A 22,036-nucleotide genomic window follows, 5' to 3' on the forward strand; every position below is an offset into this window, starting at 1 on the left:
GGAAATCAGAAAAGAGGATCCTCACTGCTCTGTGGGTCCAATCCTCTCATTTTACAGAGACCCCAAGATCCGAGAGAGGAGGACATTTGCCCGTGGTCCATCAGCAAGCAGAGGACTCAGCTCCCCAGCCTCCTGACTTTCAGCCTGACACTCTGCCCCCACCCCACACTGCTTCTGCTTGTGCATCCATTCTGTGACTAACCAAGGAGGAGGGGAGCTGAAACAAGCTCCCACCGAAATAGGCTGCTGCCTGTGCGTGATTATGTTGCTATGAGAACCTCAGTGGGTGTGTTTCCTCCTTTCGCTGTTGAAATCTTTTGCTTTGCTTGGCTTCTCCCCAAGCACAGACACGTCTCCCTTTGGAATGGGGAGTGGAGAGGCTGAGATGGAGAGCTATATTTTCACGGCAAGAGTTTTCTATCCCAACCTATCCAAGCCAGAGCCAGCCTAGGGTTGTGAGTGAGGCACCTATGCCACTAGGGTGGTTCCATACAGGCTGGAGTACAGGAATGAACTGTGTTGAAAGTGGATACTTCAGCCCCCTGTTGAGCTGTCTTAGAACAAACTGGTGCTGTTCCTACTATGTAACCACCTAAGTAGAATTTCACAAGCAAGCTAATTATTACTTTAAGAGACTAAGTTTGGGATGATTTGCTGTACACCAAGAGATTACCTGAACACTCACTTCTTATGATTGTGGAAAGTGCCTAGCACATAGCAGATACTTTGTAGAACTGTTTTCTCAGCATCCCCGCCATTTGTGTGAATTCAGTCTTTCTCCATCTCTTTTGCAAAAATTTATTAGCGTAGTCTTTTACCAGGTTAATTAGTTTAGTCATTCCACAAAGAATTTACTAGGCATCTCTTAAATGCCTAGCTCATTAATAGGCACTAGGCTTAACAAGAGGCAACAAAATACGTTGAATGGACCATTGATGAGCTCTTTAGTCACACTGGATGCTTTAAAATATACAGATCCTCTGTAGAGCTCTTAAGGAGATTTTTCATGGGAGGAAAGAAAACACATGGGTTGATAAGGGGTTCAGAAAGTTCACTAGAGTATAAGTTAAATGGGTAGTTTGAAACAATAGGCCCTACCAGGTAAAGAGGTTCTGAAGACGCATTTTATTTATGTAATTTTTCTTATACTACATCTTCAACACAACAAAAGTAAAGTGCTCAGAACAATGCCTATCTCATTGTCTCAACTCTGAGCCCACGCTGGAACCCCAGAAGGTAAGTGCGCAAATGTTAATGTCAACATTTGCTAGGCCCTGTCCTAGGCACATGAGTTAAATTTTATAGAACACTTTCTAAATTTTATAGAACTCTTACTATAACCAAGTGTTTTCATGTAGTTTGTTCAACAGCTCTTTAAGGTAGAGACTATTATCCCCATATAACAGATGAGAAAACAAAAACACAAGGAATTGCCCAAGTGGTGGAGCCAAGATTCAAATCTAGGATACCTGATTCCATAGCATAAACCTCAAGAAGTTGACCAGGTTCGGGGAGCAAGACAGTGGTTCTCAACCTTGGCTATGCAGTGGAATCATCTAGAGTGCTTTAAAAATACCAGTGCTTTGGTTCTACTCCCAGAGAGTATGATTTAGTGAGGTCTGGGCATCAGGATTTTTTAAGCTTCTAATTCTCAGGGACAGTGATGACTGAGGACAACTGGACAAGACTATCTGGAGACAAAAAGAACTGCAGAGGATGAAGATCCCTAAGTTACAGAAGAGCCAAAACAAGAACCCCACACTGTCAGGCGGTCCATCTCTAACACAGAGGTTCTTGAGAGCCCTGGATTGGAGGGAAGCTGTGTCAATGGTTGGAATGAGACTTTTGGGGAGGGTTACAATTAGAAAGGTTATCCAGCTTTGTGAGATCACACAGAAGAAGTGAGTTTCGCATTACTGGAAAGGCTCAGTTAGGTTAACTGTTGGCATAGATGATATAGAGGCCCCACAAGCACTAGAAGGTCGAGCAAGCCCTCTGAGATTCCACCTGCCTTATGCTGGGGCTCTGTAATTCTGTCTTCTGTCAAGTCTGAGCCGGTGCTGGAACCCCAGAAGGTGAAGACTGTACCATATTTCATCTCCAGGGGCCAACAAACACCTTCTTTTAGTGACACCCAAAATCCAAGGTGCCTAGAATCAGGAAGCAGCACCTCTAACTTGCAGACCATGCTGCCTGGGAATTCTCAGGCTCTGGCTTGTTTTAATGGTGGTTGTTGCAGAAAGAGGAGATGTGTTATGTGGTTTTCTCCTCCTTCATCTCCTCCCAGGGGACCTCACACACAGCCAGGGTTCACATATGGCCACCGCACACTGCAGTGAATCCATGGTTCCTCAAGAATCAGGCCACAACTGTGATCCATCACCACCTCATGGCAGCTAACCCAGCAGTGTTAGTGTCTTCTGGGACAGATGGGAGCCAAGGCAAGGCTACAGCAGCCAGCTACCTGGCTGAGCCTCCAGGCAGCCCCACACCTGGGCAGTTCTCCTACACAGAAACCTCTGTGATCCTGTTCCCCTCTAACCCAAGGCTCAATATTTTTAAACTCTATTCCAAAGAACACTTGCTGAGTGCCACCAGTACCTGCAAAGCAATTTGAGGTGGTTGGGATTTTTTTTTTTTTTTTTTGCTATTAAAGTCAATATGTTATTTCTTCCTTGCTCTGATAATGTCTGATTAAATCAATTCACTGTGGTTTTGTGCTGGATAAGATACTATTTGCTTTATTTTAACAATATCTGGGAGGCATTTTCTTGGTATAATAGTTCTGCATTTATAGCTTAATCCTTGCTGCTTTATTCTAAAAAGTTGAATACTCTTGTTACCTAACTTTCTCTAAGGATGAGGAAGGCCCAAAAGATTATGTTGTACTGCCACAACAGAATTAGCTTTTTCTACTTGGTGGAGGTTGTACACTCCACTCCTTTCCTCCTTTTTAGATCTTTCATTAAGACTCAGCTTTTTATGGGAAGTCTCTCCGGAATCCCTGAAAGCCAACTGGAAGCCATTCAGTCTATCCAGTGCAATAACGTATACATATTTTTTCTATTAGCCTTATATGACTATGAGCCAAGCATGTGCTAAGTATTCCGGACTAAACCATGAAGAGACATGTCTCTGGACTGGTGACACTTATCTTCCAGGAAGAGTTGGTTAAATGACTAACTCTGATATACTAAGTGTTATAAAGATTTAAGTACTATCAGGGGTCTTATGCTTTGGTTCTCATAGGTTAAATATAACTGTAATCAATGGCTTATAGACCCTGCCAGAAGTATCTATTGATATGGACAGGGAAATCCTGGAGGCTATAGGGTCTCAACCAGAAGCATGGTAGATTCCAAGTATGACTGCGGACACATTCTTTATCAAGATACCAAAGTTCTAGAGTGCCTTGGAAACTTTTACAGATGAGAAGTTTTACAGGTTTGACTCTCCAGATGCACTATTTACAAATATCACTTGGAGCATAACACATTGTGATCTGCCTTAGCATAGGGGTGATCTCTGGTGCTTCAGGGCAAACCCATCTGGAAATGCACAATGAGTGGAGGCGGTAAAACATAGCTCTGATTGAGTCCACCTGTTTCCTTTCTGCACCATGTCACCATTCTGGTCCCTTTCTTCTCAGGGGATTTTATTTTAATTTAAACTTTGTCAGATTTTTCTTCAAAACTTCACCCCTCTAAGGTAATATTAACATTTTACTGTGTATTCTTCTCTACTTTTTGCTCATGCAAATATATCTAAGACATCAGTTATATATATAAAAGTGTGTGCTATTGGTGATTTCGAAATGAAATCATGTTATATACATTACACAGAAACTTGCTTTCTTTATTAAACAGTGTATAATGGGCCTCTTTCCAGGTCACTACATGTAGATTAAAGTTATTTTTAAAAGCTGTATAACATCTCACTGTATGGATAAACCATACTCTTCAAACAATTCACCTATTGATGAACTTTCAAGTTCTTCCTAGTTTCCTGTCATTCCAAGCAATATTATAATAAATAACTTTTAAATATACCCTTATGAACAGAAGCTTTTATTTCCACATGAAAGTTTCCCCCAAAGTGATGTTGCTTTAACACCCATTGCCAGTCCTCACCAAACTGTAATTTCTGAGACTGTAGCTGGAACAGTTGGAAGGTACAAATTTAATTTTCCTTCCCTTTCCTACCCAACATCAAGTGCAAAAACACCTGCTGCATTCAAAGCCCTGGACCAAGCACTTGAGGGGAAGATCCATGAAATAAAAGACGCAATCCTGTTTTAAAGGTGTATCTATACCAAGAGCCTTCCAATGCCTGGGGAAAGGATCATGAGAGATGCTGAGACCTGGGGCATTCTTTCCTAGAGGTCTTTACAGAGAACAGATCACTTCCAATTGCTGGGCAACAGAGCTTGGATTTCATGTTACCAAGAAGTACTGCGATCTGAAAAACTTAAGATTTTCTTAATTGGCATCAGTTACCTGTCTCTTAGGTGGAACTACCACAAAGGATACTCAGGCCTGAGGGTCACCCTCCGTTCCCTTTCCTTCCAGAAGGCTGTGCCTGCAGGAGAGCCTGGATTGATAGCAGCCTGCCACCCCTACCCTTACCAGTGCCTAATAGAAGCCCACTCCCTCAGAAACCACACTTCCCACTCCCCAGAAGGTCTTGTTTGACTCTCTTTTAAACCAATATTTTCTGTATTCAGACTAGCCTCAATAAGTGACCCACCCATTGCCCTCAACCCAAGGAAGCCTTGCCATTTAAAACCTCCCAATGGAGTCTATCAAAGGGCACTTCAAAGTGTGAGAGAGGCAGAGGGAGAAAGAAGATGAGAGGAAGGAGACATTAAACAGTGCTTAGGAGAAAGAGGTTTGTGGTCTTACAGAACAGTAAATTAACCTCTGCATCTGTGTACAAACAGCTTAATGGTGATCACTGTCTGGCTAAGGGATTGTGAAGATAAAATGAGCCAATGCAGATGAAGCATCTGGCACAGTTCCTGGGACATAGTGTAACACAGGTGAGTTTCCTCTTTAGCTCCTCCTAAAAGACCGTATCTATCCACAGGAGACAGAGACACAGAGTGATATGGAGAAAGAGCGTGACAGCAGGGGTCAGTGTGCCTGTGCACTGGTCCCAGCTCTTTCATTCAGCAGCCAGGTGGCCTTAGGAAAGTCACTTAACCTTTCTGGGCCTGTTTCCTCCTCTTTAAGAGATTTGCCTGAAAGAAACCCTACTTCCTCCTTCTGTTTGCAGTTTCATTCATGGTGTGGATTATGATGCTAACCACTTCCAAATGACAGCAAAGACTGGTCAGAGGCATCTCAAACCAAAATTCAACTCTGATGGCCAAAACAAAGGCTGAAGAGCAGCATGCCCCTCTCCCTCCCACTGTAAAAGTGATGGGAAGGGAAGTTAGCCTGCCATCAGTTCAGGGGTTTACAAAGGAGGCCTGTAAGTAATGTTAAGCAGAGTGTTCACTCCAGCACTGGGCTCTAGTTGGGCTTTTCCAGAGGTCGAAAGAGGTACCATTTTTTTTTTTTTTTTTTTTTTTCTTGAGAAGGAGTTTCGCTCTTGTTACCCAGGCTGGAGTGCAATGGCGCGATCTCGGCTCACCGCAACCTCCGCCTCCTGGGTTCAGGCAATTCTCCTGCCTCAGCCTCCTGAGTAGCTGGGATTACAGGCACGTGCCACCATGCCCAGCTAATTGTTTGCATTTTTAGTAGAGACGGGGTTTCACCATGTTGACCAGGATGGTCTCGATCTCATGATCTCGTGATCCACCCACCTCAGCCTCCCAAAGTGCTGGGATTACAGGCGTGAGCCACCGCGCCCGGCCAGAGGTACCATTTTTAAAGAGCCCCATTTTGACTCCAGCAGCCTCAAAAGTAGTAACCAAGCAGCCATCACAAATAGTCATCTCTTGATTTCCTCATCACTTATCAGGGGCAGAGCTTGATGGGAAAGTCAATGAATTTCTCAGCAATGCAGGCTACTGGGCTGTAAGTCAGCATAAACCCATAGCTCTCAATAATCCATGTCAATGCATGAATGACACAAATCAGCAGATTACTGAAAAAAAATTGCTCTTTGACTCATTTTATGTATTATGTATTTTTATATGCAAGTAGAATTTCTACCTGTCTAACGAGTCTTGACTACAAAATATATTCAAATTCACGTGTTGCTCAGACATATACGGTGATGGCCACAGACCATAGTCCCTAAAGCAGGGGCTAGGTTGCTGGAGAAGCCAGCCAGAGTCCTCATCTTACCAGGCATAATCTGCTCTGAGGCTAAACCACCTATGGAGAAACAAAAATCCATGTTTATCCCAGCATAGCTCTCAACCTCAAGTCTAAATAAAGCGAGGTTAAGGATCATTCAAGTTATTCCACAGCGAAGAAAAAAAAAACCTCTGTAATGGTTAAGTGACATTTTAAAATCACACAGCAAGAGAAGAGTGGTTTCCATTTCTCGGATCTTCCAGGTATCCATTTATTTCCAACACACCCCTCATTTCCAGAGGGAAAGGCTTCCTCCTCCAGGGGTGGCAACACTACAGGTAGGTCTGAGAGATGTCTCCTGCGCTGTGGTTCTTTCATCCTGGGGCCTCACAGAAAGGGAGGGAGCCTGGTATCATCAGAAGCATGACCACAGGCCAAGTACCCACTGCGGACCAGGTGCTGCACTGAGTGTGCTTCACAAGGAGCACTCCCACTGATCCTCACACCAGCCCCAGACGTTAGTTACTTAGTTACCCCCATTTTACAGACCAGGAAAGGATGGCTCAGAAAGATTACTGAACTTGTCCAGGTCACACAACAAGGTGTGGATCTGAACCCTGCTTAAACCCTTGTCTCCTCCACACCATCAATGGGAAGGCACAGACCTCAGAGCCACGCAGACTTGACCTTGAATCCAGACTCTGACATTTAACTAATTCTGTGACCTTGGGCATGTTGCTCAACTTCTCTGAGCCTCAAAATTCCCATTTGCAGAGAGAGATGGGCCTGGTGAAACCTACCACTCTGGGCTGCTGTAAAGTGCCTAACCCAGAACCAAGCTCACTGTGGACCTCAATAAATGGGAGTGATGACATGTGGCATATGACCGGATGTGACAGGCTCATCCCTGCAAAACCGCATCTGTTCAACTCTCAGGCACACGTACAAGTGTAAAAAGGACACCCCAGCCCCAGAGGCCAGAGTATCTGTCAGGCTGACAATGGCTCTTGACAGGGCAACTCCACCTAAGTGACACCTATCAACCTGTGTTCTTGCTGCAGCTCTTTCTGTCACATCCACTTAGTAACTTCTCTAAGTGGTGTCACTCCAGTTTGCATACCATATTTGCAGGTGTGGAAGACGTAGCATTTTTTTTTTTAACTTCTAGAAAACTGAGCTTACATACTGCCCGGATCTGCTATGCAACTACATTGGGACTTAGTGAATGCATCCTGAGCAAATGTGGGCTTAATCACAGGAAGGAAGGAAACATCTAGCACCCTGGCAAGTGGATGGTGGAGGAAGGAGGAGGAGAATGGTAGCAGAACAACTTTGCATATATGCCCCAGCTCTTTTCCAACCTACAAAGATGGCCTTTTCCTCCTTTCTCCTTCTTTTTAAAAACCAATCTATTGTCATCTCCTGCAGGACAGTCTGTGCTACCCTGAGGTTAATTTAAACTGAACATCCATACCTTTTCTTCCTGGCCCATAAAACAAGCCCTGGAAGGTTCGAGTCATAGTTTGTGACTGGAAGGCTGTGAGTACGTCTTGCCCTTTGCCTTCAGCCTCATTTTACACAAGTTAGCTAAGAAAAAGATCGGGCCACTCCCTTCCTTCCCCTGATTGGATAACAGAGTCCCTGAAACCATTGTCATCACTATTCCTTCCCAGACAGGGTTTGGCACAGGTTTTCTAGCCTAAATTTGGTTGCATTCAAAGAGAAGAGCTTGGGCCCGTGAGGTGCTGGATCACTTCTGTCCATCAGCATCTCAGGCGAGCTTCTGAGGATCTAAGAGGAGTTCGAGTATCACCAGGCCATGACAGATAGTGTCACATCATGTAGCAATTGTCCAAAGTTCCTCTTCTGGACCCCTCTTGAGACACAGAAGCCTTTACCACCTTCCCCTCCTTGTAAAGTTCCCCCTCACCAGGGGTTTCCAGGAGACTCTGCAGGACCATATCATGAGTTCATCAGAGGTCTTCTTCACCTCTGGCTGCCCTCAGTCAATATCCCATAACCTCGAGGTCGCTTTCAGGAGCCTGCTGTTGCCTGCATTGACAATGTCCCTTGTGAGGTGGCCAAGGGCTCAGCCAGGGCTGCTGTGGCCCAGCACTCCCAGAGCCAGATGTTGTGCAGAATCAGACAAGCCCCAACCCCCACTGCTTGTGTTCAGAGTCCCAAGGCTCCTAGAGAAGTATCCTTTCCATTTCTGACCATCACTCTTGCCCTCCTCTGTGAGGGCAAAAAGCTAGTGTCAGGGTGGAGTGCAGAAGACACACCCTCCTCTCTGTGTTCTAGGTCTCTTGCCTCATCTACCCACAGGATAATAAGACAGACGTCTCCCCTCTTCAGCCATAGACAAAAGTGCTCATAAAGGCCAGTCCATCCAAATGAAGCCTTAGGGGAGGAGAGAGGATGCCTCTTATAGAGAAAGCACTGGGCTGGCCACTGTCTGATAGCATGTGGAGTGGGAAGCCCTCTGGGCTTCCTTGCGAAGGGGATTTCCCAGCAATGTGCCTGGGTCGTGGTCTGTCTTCTGCATTTGGCCAGGCAGGTAGTAGCATTTATCAAATGTCTACAGAAGAGTGGACTCACCCTCACATCCGTTCCACATGCATCCTCCCATGTGAACTCTTTGTCCTGGCTTCCCTTCCAGATCGTCACCACCACTTGTGGGTATCAACTCTTGGAGGAACAGCCCTTCCTGTTTATTAGCTATCAACACCTAGCATTCCCAGAAGGATTTTTGTTTCAAGAGGAGACTCTGGAAGGAAGCTTGCCTAAACTCAAGTTACAAAAGAATGAATCTCTGATGGTGGAAGGTCAAGCACCAGTTACAGGCTGATGTGAGCATGATTTTGGGGGTGGAAGTTCACCCTGCACTCTTTAAAATCATGTTACACTGGTATTTAATTCTGCCTGCCAGTAAGTTATGCCCTGGACTACAGGCATCAGAGAAAGCATGAAGCTACAAGAAAAGGGGAAAAAGCACTGAGCCAAAATCAGGAGAATCAAATTCTAGTCCCAGCTCTGCCATGAGTTGCTGGAGACCTCAGGGAAGGTGGTTGTCAAGAAAAAGGCCCCTGAGAAATGGGAGTGGGTAGTGGTTAAGGTCTGCTCTGTCATTAAAGTCTCCTGTATTCCTGCTTTTCCTTTCTTCCTCTACAATGGGAGGAGTTTGGACAAATGGAATTTGTCACTTTCAGCTCTTCTATTCCACCTACGATTGTGAACCCCATGACTGGCATTCAGAGTACAGATGCCGTCTGTAGTTCTCGGAACAAGCAAGGGGGATGAAGGAAGAAGTACTGGGAGTGCCTGGGCTCTGGGGCTCAGGCACTGGGGCCTCCAGAATAACCAACCCTACCTATCTTCCAGGTTGTTTTTCTTTAAAAAAAATTGTTTTAAGCTTTAATTTAAATACTGTCTTTTCCCCATGAGGAGCTCAAATGCTCATGGTCTTTGGGCAGAAATCATCTGTTATAAAATATGGCATGCAAGCCAGACTTGCAGACAAGGTCTTTCTAAGCAGACATTTTAAAGAAATATGCCTGTCAGCATTTGTCCATTATCCATGTCCATGGAAGAAGTGTGTGGATGAAATGTGTCTGTGGACTGCTGCTTCTGGGTATCATTTTGCAAGGCAACCCTAAACAACAGCCTGTTCCTCTCCCATCCTCCTCTTCACACGTCTTAACCTTCTCTACTTCTACCGTAGTTTCCTCTCGTTCTGCTCAGCTGGTTTTAAGTGGGTATATAGTGTGCCTGATGCATGAAAAAAGAATCTGAAAGTAGAAACTGACACTAACATGTAACAAATAAAAACTCTCTACCAAGAGGCCTTCTTATTCCTAGGCAAAGATGGCACGAGGCCAAGTGCCTTCAGTGCTCTTTATGGGGTGGGGAAAATTCTCAGGCTGGCCCTTCCCCCACGTCATAGTGGGTCTTCAGTGGAGTAACTTGAAGAAATGGAGGCCCACAGCAAGAAATGCAGGGAAGCCTTCCCAAGAGATGCTACAATAGCTGCCTCTTTAGGGGAGTATTTTTTTTTTTCTTAAAAAATTAAGAAGATGGTGGCTGGGCATGGTGGCTCATGCCTGTAATCCCAGCACTTTCAGAAGCCGAGGTGGGTGGATCACCTGAGGTCAGGAGTTCAAGACCTGCCTCGCCATTAGCGGGGCATGGTGGCAGGTGCCTGTAATCCCAGCTGCTCAGGAGACTGAGGCAGGAGAATCGCTTGAACCCAGGAGGCAGAGGTTGCAGTGAGCCGAGATCATGCCATTGCACTCCAGCCTGGGCAACAAGAGCAAAACTCCGTCTCAAAAATAAATAAATAAAATTGAGAAGATGGCTATCTGAGGAAACTGGTTCAAATTCCATCCTCTCCAGAGCCAAGAGACAGGACGTAACAGTTTCAAGGGCTTCTTCTAGGTTGTACAGTCTATGATGACAATAAAAGGACTAAAAACAATTAGCCAAGTCCATGGGGCTCTTTTGAACACAATCAATTAGGCACATGTCCAGTCTCCTTCCTATCTGGAGAGCCAAGGGACAATGAGGGAAGAGCCAGGGGACAGAGAGATGTCCACCCAAGTAAAGGAAGATCGAGGGGGCTCTGTTCCATGGAGGGCCAGGCCCGAGTGAGGGCTGGGAAGCCACAGGGAAGCAGGAGCCTGTGCTGGGAACATTAGCCCCACTTGGTTTTCTCAAACACAATTAGCCACAGGACAGAAATTTGAGGGGGAAGAATGACTTTAATAACCTATGAATTTTTAAAGAGCCTCCAAACTCTCCTCTATGCAGAAGCCTGCCAGAGAATCCAGGCCACTTCCCCGTCAGAGCTTGCTGTATCCTGACTCTGACCCCGGTGACCTGTGAGGCCGCCCATGGCCTCCTCTCTCACACCCGCCCAGGTGCTCACAGCAGCACGTACAGCCTCCGACGACAACTTGTATTTTCTTCCTAATGCTTCCCCATAACTTGTACTTTTAAAAATTGAAAGCTAACTCTGGAATCATTGCCAAGCGATTGATGTCAGGTAGATGCAGACCTTAGTACCTGAAGGTGAGCTCAGGCCCCAGGACAGTGGCTTGCACTTGCCCCACTCTATTGCTTCAGATTCCCCAAGGACTGATAAGTGGGAGAGATATCCTAATATTTTCCATTAATGACAGGTGCCCACAGGAGCTAACAACCACCATGGTTGCCCCTGACTTCAACTTTTTAACCCTTCTGAAATATTAGGAAAATTTAGATTCTAGGGAATGGAATAGACCCTTGTCAGTGCAAGAAGAAAGTGAGTCTTCTTCCTCTGCTGCCTTTGAAGCACCTAGAGAAGTTCAGGAATACGGTCTCCTTTCATGTCGTCTGAGGGAGAGCCAAGGCACAGGTTTCTCTTCTGTCACTCACCCTCACTATCAAGGAAGCAGTCACGACCAGAAGTGAACCTTCTTCAGAAGGTGGAGGGGCCTAAGCCAAGTTTCTGTAGAACAAATCCCTGCATGGCCTGGCAGGGTGGACCACAGGGTATCATCTGCAACCTCATTGAGAGAGAGAGAGAGAGAGAGAGAGAGAGAGAGGATGATGATGATGATGATAGTTGGATCAATAGCTATCAATATATGATGGATAGGATGAAGACTCCATTGGAGAGTTCAGTCTACTCCTTTACAGTAATTATATGGCTACTTCCTCTCGACTCATCCAGGCCCTGGCCTGTCCTCAAAGTCCGATTAAGCTTCATAACCTTTCCTGGGGCCTCCCAACCCATAGGAAATCTTCTTTTTCTTCTTCACACTCTTAGAGCATTATAGATGGTGCCACCCACTTTGACACCTCATCTTATAGAGTACCATCTTCCCCTAACCACAAGTGACAGCCAACATCTGTGATTACACAGAACACGACCTGAGAGAAAGGAAGGAAAACACCCTCAGAAAGGTAGGAGAATATTTATTCCATTATTCATGCAACATCCAACCACCAAACCCGAGCTTATTAACCTTGAGCTGGAGCCAAGCTAAGCTTGTTCATAAAACAGTTCTCGTGTCCCTCCAAGTCAACATTCAGTCTTAATGGTTACACCCATTTGGGTATAGGAGCAGTGAGAAATGACTGCCAGTGGTTTGGAAGGAAAAAACACCGACCATCGGAAAAGGTGGAGGGATATTCAAGGAAGGGTGAGTTTGGCCCACACCATCAAAAAGAGATAAAATTGTGTTCTGTGAATTCTTTTTTCGGAGGCAGAGGAGGGTATCTTTTTAAAAATCTCTATCAGATGTGTTCAAATAAAATGTTTCAGAACTCAAAGTCAATAATACCGTACAATGCAAGAAAGTCCAGGTGCTTGGAGCACCTCACGTCCAAGACAAGATGAATAAAACTCAAGCCACCCCCGCCTTCCTTGCTGTGCCGCTGCTTGGCTATTTCAGGACATACCTCTTGGTTTCTCACTGTAAGCTCCAAAGAACGGGCCATACCTTCTGTTTCATTTCCCTCTCAATGCCCAGTCCAGTGCTGAGCACTTAGAAGGTGCCTCCACACTAGTTAAGCGAATACATGAGTGAATGAACACGTCACACTTCTGATTCTTCGTCTAACGTTTTATTTAGTCCCACTGCCTTGTGTTACTCTGGAGAATGACCAGGAAACAGATTTTAAAAACTAATTTTTGAACTAGGTGTGGCCTTGTTACTAGACCACAGTTTCAAGAGTCCCACAGCCCTCATCACCCCACCCTTATGCTTCTCCTCACTCCCTCCACAACAATAAAAAATAATCAGGTCCTCCTATCACAGTCAGTGATACTCCAGGCTGACCCTACAAATAGAAGTCCCCCAACAAGACGGTCCAGGAGACTGATTCTCTCTGAAACACTTCCCAATTTCTCCATGACCTGGACCTTGTGGCCCAGCTCTTGAGGGGCTCTCCTCTCTCCACCACCCACTAAGTGGACAGACTGGAAGCCCAGTGCCTGCTTAGCTCACAGTCTTGCTGCATGCATAGATGCTCACATCCAAAGTCATAAATGTAGCCGCAGACTCTTTGACAGGTAGACAGGAGAAAGAATACAAGAGGCTGCTGCGGAAGTTCCCAGGGAAGGCATCCTTCCACTGACGATTCTGATTTAGCCCAAGCTGAAGAGAACTCTGCCTGAGAAAGCTTTTTCGCAAAGACTCATCCAGTCTGCCTTGTCTCATGACCTTTCTGCAGAGCAATGAGCAAAACTCCTATCCCAAGAGAGGGAGATGGGAGAGGGAGGGAGAACACAGGTGCACTAATGAGCCAGGGATGAGGCTCTTGTTGAAAGGCCTAGAGCACCTGTGGGCCTTCCCCACAGATGCAAACCAGCTCACAGGCACTTCCCTGATTCACTATTTATGTACCTGTCAATAGCAAAGCCTCATTCAAACAGAAAATCAGATTCCTTGAAAGAAATGGTCTGCCTGAGACCAGCAGACTCAGGCTCCCAGTATCCAACAAGCCCACATGTCTGGTATCCTACATAGGTGAGTGTTCATCCTGTTTTAAAGACCTCCGGGGAAGGGCTACAAACTCTCATATTTCCAGAAACATCCTGACTCCTAGCAAGAAGTGCTGATGTGCATCTGACCTAAACCACTCCCGCTTAGAGCTGAATCCCCCTTCAGAGTGTTCGGTTCCCAGTAGGGCTGGAAAACATCTTGGTCTCTTCTCTGAAGACTCAGTGTTCAGAGGGAAAATGAAGTCATTTTTATTATCAGTCTTAGGATCTGTTGCTCAAATGAGATCGTCCTGCTATAGACATGTCCAGATCTTAAAGATTCTGCTCAGTCTCCAGCCCAACCCCATTTCTTAGCAAACTATAAGAAAGGCAACTTTGAAAGCTCTGACATGGAAAGGGGTGTCTAAAATGAGACTGTGAAGCACAGAATTCCTGACTCCTCAGCCCCGTCATTCTCCACAGGCATCATACACGGATAGAACATAGCAGACAGTGGAAGGAAATACAAGAGTGTTCTGGGACACGAGGCGCCCCTCCCCTTCCCTCCCCAAGAATTAGCAACCTAGGCACCCCCCGACCCTCACTCCCACCACCCCACAGTACTGGAAGGGAGGCCCTGCTCAGGCCCTTTCAGGACAAGAACTAGGGAGCTGTCTGCAGAGGCCTTGTAATCCGCCTCCACTTCTGTTACAGACCAAAGTGGTGAATACCCCAGTGATGTCTAACAGCTCAGGGCGGTAGTGTTCTCCAGACATAAGGACGCTGCAGGCAGAGGGCTGGCGAGCCAGCCTGACCCGGATCCCAAGGCAGAAGCAATCCCCAGAGCTCCCTCTGACTAAAAACAGGCACTCACTTGTGAAAGATGGAAAGTGATGTTCTGAGACTCTCTGACCTGCCTGAAAACTGATTTAAAAACAAAACCTAGAACCAGTCTGGTGGTAAAAGTCAGTCCTTATCCGACAGTCCCTGGGGCAAGGTCCACAATTCTCCCAGCCAGCCAGAATAAGAAATCGTGCATTTCCTGTGGGACTTTGCTCTGCCCTTCCCCTCCCAAATTTCCTCTGCCTCCCACCCACAATGTCCCCACCTCTTTCATGACCACCACTGCTCCAGGACCTCCAAGCCAATCCAAGATGCTTCACAGCCACTGGGTCTGGTTTGCACTAGGTGGGATGAGGACCCAGCCTCCTCATGTTAGATTTCCCTTCTTTTAGCGGCCAGGCAGTCAGCCACAAGACATACGATGAGAGTTGCCTGTCTGCTAATTCTACAGGGCACCACGCTGCTGGAAGCCTGTCCTCAGGGAGCCTCTCAGTGTGAGGGTGGGTTGGATGACAGCCGCTGTTCCTGAGAAGAGCAGAAAAAGAATTTGAATGCCATCTGGATGTGAATTCCATGTTTGTTTTTCCATCCAGCAAATGTTAACCGACAGCCTAATATGTCAGGTCCTATGCTAGGTATTGGTGATATAAAGATAAATAAGATATAATTCTTACCCGAGGAGATTCCTTGCAGAGGGAAGAGCACTTGAGAGGGAAGATAATTGCAAGATGAGAAAGTGAGCACCTTATGGGGCCATGCAGATTGCTTTGGAAGCTTTAGGGGCAGCAGCTTATCTTGCTGTGCTCGGGAGAAACCTCCAGCAGGTCATTCCTGAAGGGAAACATCAATGATTGTGAGGAATTAGTCAAGCAATTCCTCACAATCAAGGGCTGTATAGTTCCAGCTGGTGGAGATGAGGTATGGCCTCTCTGGGGAGGACAAGCCCCTCAGGATGGCTGGAGCAGACAGCATCGGGTGAAAAGCTGGCAGGAAGAGACAGGTGGGGAACAGAAACCATGGGTGCCACATGCCGGGTGCATGCAACAAGCGGGGCACCTTGCTAGAGAGAAAAAGGCAAAAGCAAGAATAAAGGTGCAAAAGCACGCATTTTATCCTCTATACTCGTGAAGTAGGCATAGTACCCCCATTATATACAAAAAACACAGAAGCCTATATTGGTTAAGTAACTTACTCAAAGTCACATAGCAAAAACAAATAATTACAGCCATCAAAGCTCACTGTATCAGGTCCTGTGCTAGAAAATACAGAGTCACTTGGACTTCCCAGAGAACTTCGAAGTGGGCATTATCCTAGCCTTACAGTTGAGGAAAAGGAGGATCTGCCAGGATCTGAACCTGGGCCTATCTGAGCCCCTCTCTCCAAGTGCAAGCCCTTCGCCATGTGACGTGAAGGGCCTTGGATGCCCCACTAAGGAGTTTGGACTTCTCACTGAGGAGAAGGCCACGGGGTTACCTTGAAGAATCTCAAATGGGAGGAGGGACAGGCATGACTCAATCTGCATTTGTAGAAGCTCATCCAGGCAGCTATGTGGAGAATGGACTGGAGGAATCCACAAACCCAGGCAGGGATTGTTGAGTGGCCATTGTGTTAACCCCCGCATGTGTTGGCAGGGTCTGGAGTGGGCGGAAGCAGCGGAGATGAAGAGAAGGGTGACCTCCACAGAAAGTGAGAAGGTGGGCCAACGGGATGATGACACAAGGATAGGGTGTAGGCCTCAAGGAGAAGGAACCGCCCAGGACGAGAAGGAGCAGCTGAGAAAGTGCCCAGCTAAACTGAGGCAGGGCTGGGGCTCCTGTGATGATAGATTTGGCCAACTGAGTGGTTAGAGACAATATTTAACCACTCTTAAAAAGGAGCAGAATGGAAGAGAGGATCTGGGGGTGAGAGAAAGAACTTTTCTGTGGGAGTGGCCAAGAGGAGATGCCCAGGTGACAGGTGGCTGTGCAGACTTGGTTCTTAGGAAACACACCTGGGCTTTAGATCCCAGTGGGGAGGTGTCAGCAACACAGGGGTCGTTGAATCTTTGAAGAGAATCAGTTCACCCAACAACAAAGTATTGATTGGGGATTGCAAAGAGTACAAGACTCTGGACAACCCCAATCTTTAAGTGAGGTGGACAGAAGTAGAGGTTCTTAGGAAGGAGACTGAAGAAGACCTACAAAGGTAGAGTAGAACAAGAGGCAGCACCATCGGGGAAGCTGAGACAGGAGAGCCTTCGGGGTGACATCCATGGGGAAGCCTGGAGGTCCGTGAGGTCTGAGGAGCCGTGTCCATTGGACTTTATGATCCAAAGGTCAGCAGGGATTTCAGCCCAAGAGATTGCATGGAATGTTCTTGAGGGATTGGGGGCTGTGAAAGTCAGATTGTGAGGGTTGAGAAGTGAGGGAGGGGAACACAAAGTCAGTGAGTGCCTGCAGGTGATACTTCATGAACTTTCTACCGTACACAGAAGTGGTGATGGGGCCACAGTTTCATAGGGACAAAGGGCTGAGAGGGAGTCTTGTTATAATTCCATTGAAAGAGGCTGGGGCATGTTTGAATGCCCGTGGGAAAGAACTGAAGGCTGCCGGGTGGGAGGAGGTGGTGGGGGAGATTTAAAATGTGAGAACTGGTTGGTTTGGGCACCACTGGTAGAATTCCCCTCATATTGGATGCTGGTCCTTCCCAGTGATTCCCCAAGATGTGACTTCTGGAACACAGCCCTGGCTGCCACACGTTTTAGCCTGGCCCTAGCTCCACAGCCTCTCTAGTACCCTGGGTGGTAAAGACATGGAGCTTTGGGCTTCCCATTCATCTCCCTCTCTCCACCACAGTCAAGCAGCTAAGTGTCCCAGGCCAATCCACACACTTGCATATGGGGACTGAGATGCTCCAACCCTCCTATCCCCTTGAGCCAGCCTAATAATTACAGCCATCAAAGCTCATTGTATCAGGCCCTGTGCTAGCAGATACAGTCACTTCAATTTCCCAATGAACTTTGAAGTGGGCATTATTCTAGCCTTACAGTTGAGGAAAAGGAGGCTCAGAGAAGTTAAGTAACTCATCCTAATGTCACACAGTTTGCAAGTGGCAGAGCCGGGATTCAAAGTGAAGCCTTTCTTACACCAAAGCCAAGCACCTTTACCCACTCCTGTCCTGCCTCCAGTGAAGGGCTGCTGGCAAATTCATGTTTCATTTATTCATCTGTCCATTCATTCATTTATCAAACACTTAAGCATTAACTATGCTCCACATATGACTTGGAAATTTAGAAAGATCAAGTTTAGCACAGCAAGGAAAAAGAGGAGGCCAGCCAGAATGTCTAGCAAACAGAGGCCCTGGGGAAGCAGTTTCACAGGGCAATCTGCAGATCACCTCCTGTAGCCAGAATGAACACCACATACCTTTCTGATCACCTTTCCTTGTTCTCTTTTACAGAACCGCAAAGAGGAAAAGACAGAGAGAGGAAATGAGACAGTACCTTCCAAGCTCAACATTGGCTACAACCTGATGGGGAGATCTGACTCAAGAAACAGTACCGATGGGCATTGATGCCTCACCCACGCACTCTGTAGAAGCCTTCGGGATCTTTTCAAAGCACTGCCCTCACCTGCCCCCTGAGAGCTTCATGACTTCTGTTGCTGGGAAAAAGGTTCAGACAGTCCAAGTCTCAGGAGACCTACTCTTCCCTCATTCAGCATTCCCCTACCCTCACCCCCGACCTTACCATCAATGTAAACAGGGAAAGCCTCCCTACAGGGAAAAGAAGACCATCCTTGGTAAGCTCGCCATCCCAGCTGAGTTGATTCCACCAGGGACGGGTGCCAGCCTCCAGTATAGTTGTGTCTCGACGGCCCAGCATGGAAGCAGGTACTTACACAGGCCATGGTGACCAACTGGGCTCATTAAATTCTCTCAATAAGTGTGAGTGTGAGAGAAAAGGCAGATGCTAGTGTGACTAGAGGCTAAAAGCCACACAGAGCAGACCCACAAACAAGCAGAAGCCGGGGTGAGCAGATGTCCCACACTGGTGGAGGGATCCCAGGGGTTGGGGGCCTCAGGGCCAAGTGGGGTATCTGAGGGGGCATTGTGCTGGGAAGATGGTAAGGTAACCAGATCCCTGGAGCACTCAAGACCCAGAAACCTTGTCCAGGCTCTGGAAACGAATCTATCCCCGTTGTTTATAGAACCCTGAGGATTGGTGGCCTCCTAATTTCCAGAAATATCATTACCATAAATCCCATTGCTGAAGGTAACCCAGGAGGGTCTCTGTGGTCCTAAGGGAGTCTGACTGACACTTAGCCTGTAAGCATCTGGGGTTTGCAGAGACAGTTGGGGAGAGCTGGGAGCAGAGCGAGCCATGACGCTGCCACTTTTGACTGTTTTCACTCCACCCTGCCCTTCTCATTCCTGCCACTGTGACAGACTACACCAGCCGAGAAGGAAGCCTTGGGTCAAGGATGTGGGCTCAGTCCAATCTCTTAAAATGAAAACATTGAGACAGGCACCTCCATCAGTACCACTTGCTGCTCCATGAAGAAACCACCACTCCTTCTTCTCCTCTGAGCCCTGCCTCACTTGGTTCCAGGCCCCTAGAGCTTAAGACATGGGTCACCATCTCTTCATTTTCAACCCCCAGTTTCTGCCCAGCATGGCCTGATGGAAAGCCCCACTATCAGAGTGGGAGTCCTCCCGTTATGCCTGTCTTTTGCAGAAGCAGGTTTGAATTGTCATCTTTAAAAATTCCAAAATATTTATTTTACAAAGCAGGCCCTGTGTCCCAAAGTTTTATCTCAAAAACAAGGTCTCTGTGCAAATCAGATACAGCAAACATCTTCTCCTCCTGGCTGATGGGAATGCCTGCTGCATCTTTCCCAGCCACATCTTCAGTCTTGCTTCATTTTTTTCTCATCTTCCAGGTAAGAATCATTAGGATACACGCTTACAGTAGTGCGCCTGCTTATCCACGATATCCAGCCTAGAGAAGGTCCTGCTTCCTAAACCCTACTGAGACTCACCAGCCACGAGCCCACATCTATAGTAAGCTCTTTCAAAGGCCCTCTTTACTGCCGGACATTCTTCCTTTGTGCAACAAGTCAATAAACCCAACTTTGTTCAGCCACAGGTGAGTTGTTGATGGTTTTTAACTTAGGAGGATTGGCAAAGCCCTTCCTCCTTGGACAAGAGCCCCCACCTTAGTTAGGGTGGACACAGCTGAGACACACAGGGCATCTCTCCCTGTCTGATTCGCCAGGTGGCCCACAGCTGGGAGGCAGCTCACAGGCTGAATGGAGTCTGATGTCAAGGCCCCTCCGCCTCAGGTGTGCTCTGTTCTAGGAATGAGGTGCTGTGCGACTTTTCCTGGTGATCCGATCAGATTTGCACCACTCCTGGGTGAAACTGCTGTCTAGCCTTCTGAGAAATGCTCCTATGTCTATCTGCTGGTTGAATGTCATAAGTGTTGTCTCTAAGTGGAAAAGTGCACAGTCGACAGGGGCCTGGGAAGTCTGTCCTTAAGCTGGTCTCGGAGACTACAGCACTCAGCTCTCCTCAGGCCAGCATCCAATGGAATGAGCTTTGCTGGGGGTCACCAAAGGGTTTCCATACCTAAGGTCAGATTTCCCCTCAACCTTGTCTCCATGTGGTCTCTGAGAATGGCTCACTTTAAAGTTCCCTCTGACTAGAATCAGGAGGATTGGGGACAGTCACCCTGTGGCCTCTGAGAGGCCTAGAGGCACGACGTCTCAGACTGCTCGGGTGCCCGTGGGGCTTTCTTCATTGGAAGTGGCTCTTCCCTGGACCAAACACCTGCTGCTTCCAGATTTCCTCACTGCTGTGTGAACTCATGTCTCTGACACAATTTCTTAAGAGACCATTTGAAATTGCAGTGGCCACTCTAGGGAATTTTCACATGAATAAGGTTGTTCATTTGAGAGGTTCCATACAGCAAGAAGTGAAGAGCTTGTCTTGTAGAACAGAGACATCGATTTGTCTAATGCAGGAGACTTAAACAGACTTCTTCCTTTGTTTCCATACTTCAGGGATTAGTAAGTTCTGCTTTTTTGACAGATTGATAAAACTGTCAAAGGCCCAAGCTATTGTCCAAAACAGAATAATATCACTAGCTGTTGAGTGTATTTGTCAACATTTGTTCTTCTTAGTTTTCTTTTTTGCAAAAAGAACCCAATTTGCCTGATAGTGATAATGTCATAGTTATTGGAAGCCATCTCCCTCTAATTTTTCTATCCCTCTATTTTTCTTGGGCTAGAGGACATTGACTCATTATGTATTTTTCAGAAAAGAAAACAGAGGCTCGAGAGGCTGAGTGACTTGCCCAAGTTCACACTGCTAACCTACGGCAGGGCTAGGACTCAACTCGGACCATGAGACCTGGCTGGGGTTCTGAACAAAAGTACCTCTCACTGTGTGGCCTCCCTCAGCACCAAAGAGAAAGAAGAGAAACTTGGGGATCATCAGGCTGGCCACAACAGAGTTACCAGTGGTCTCATTCAGTCCCACTAGCCCACAGGATGTCAACACTCAGATGGATTTTGGAAACCATCCAGTACACCTCTCAGTTTACAGATGCAGAGACTAAGGCCCAGAGAAGGAATGTGACTTCCTCAAGGTCACATAGTAAATTAGTGGCAATGCCCAGACTTAAACCAAGATTGGCAGAGCTTGGCACACTGCAGCATCCCATCCTTCTCCACAGCAGGTGCAGGGAGGGTTCATCCTTCAGGTCACTATACCATGTTACAGTTTTCTGCGTCAGTGCCCTTCCTCTTAGGAAGAAACATCTCTGGGCTGAGTGGCTAGCTCCCTGCCTTCAGCTACGTAGAACTTCCCTTTGGGCATTTTAGGTAGGAGTGTTGACTATATTTCTTAGGTGTCTGAGGCTATCTCTGCTATGGAGATAAATTAGGAAAATATCAACTCTCCTGTGTATGTGTGCAGAGTTCTCCATGCAAAGTAAAGTGTGAGAAGCAGCAAATGCTATTAGCAGGAAGGCAAGCCAAAACTGCTATGCCCTTTTAAATGTCCTCAAGTCATCCCCAGACCCACTCATGTAATTATCTCCTAAGTTCATTCTCAAAAATGAGATTCTAAATTTCAGGGTCTGTTTACAGCCAGGTGATCATGGTACTTCCCTTCTCAATAAGCCTCAGTGACTCCATATGCCTTCAAAATAAAGTTACAAATCCCCAACCCATCCAGGGCTGCTTGTCATCTGGTTCAAATCTATTTCCAGTAGAATTGCCCATTGTTTCCTTTCCAGGCACTCAGTCTCCCTTCAGCTGATCAGATTTCCTAGAAATTATTGCTCCTCCTTCTAAACCCCACAAACAAAAGTTCCAGGAAAAGGAATTTGGAGGAAAGATACTTTATTCCAGTGGACAGTTTGCACACCTGGGAAACCTAGACTTCAGTGTAAAATGTAGGTGTGTTCAGAGAACAAAGAGAGGAGTTGGGTTTGTTTATT

This window comes from Aotus nancymaae, unplaced genomic scaffold (assembly GCF_030222135.1).
Source record: "Aotus nancymaae isolate 86718 unplaced genomic scaffold, 86718_ANA_hifiasm-v0.15.2.pri h1tg000016l, whole genome shotgun sequence".
Taxonomy (NCBI): Eukaryota; Metazoa; Chordata; class Mammalia; order Primates; family Aotidae; genus Aotus; species Aotus nancymaae.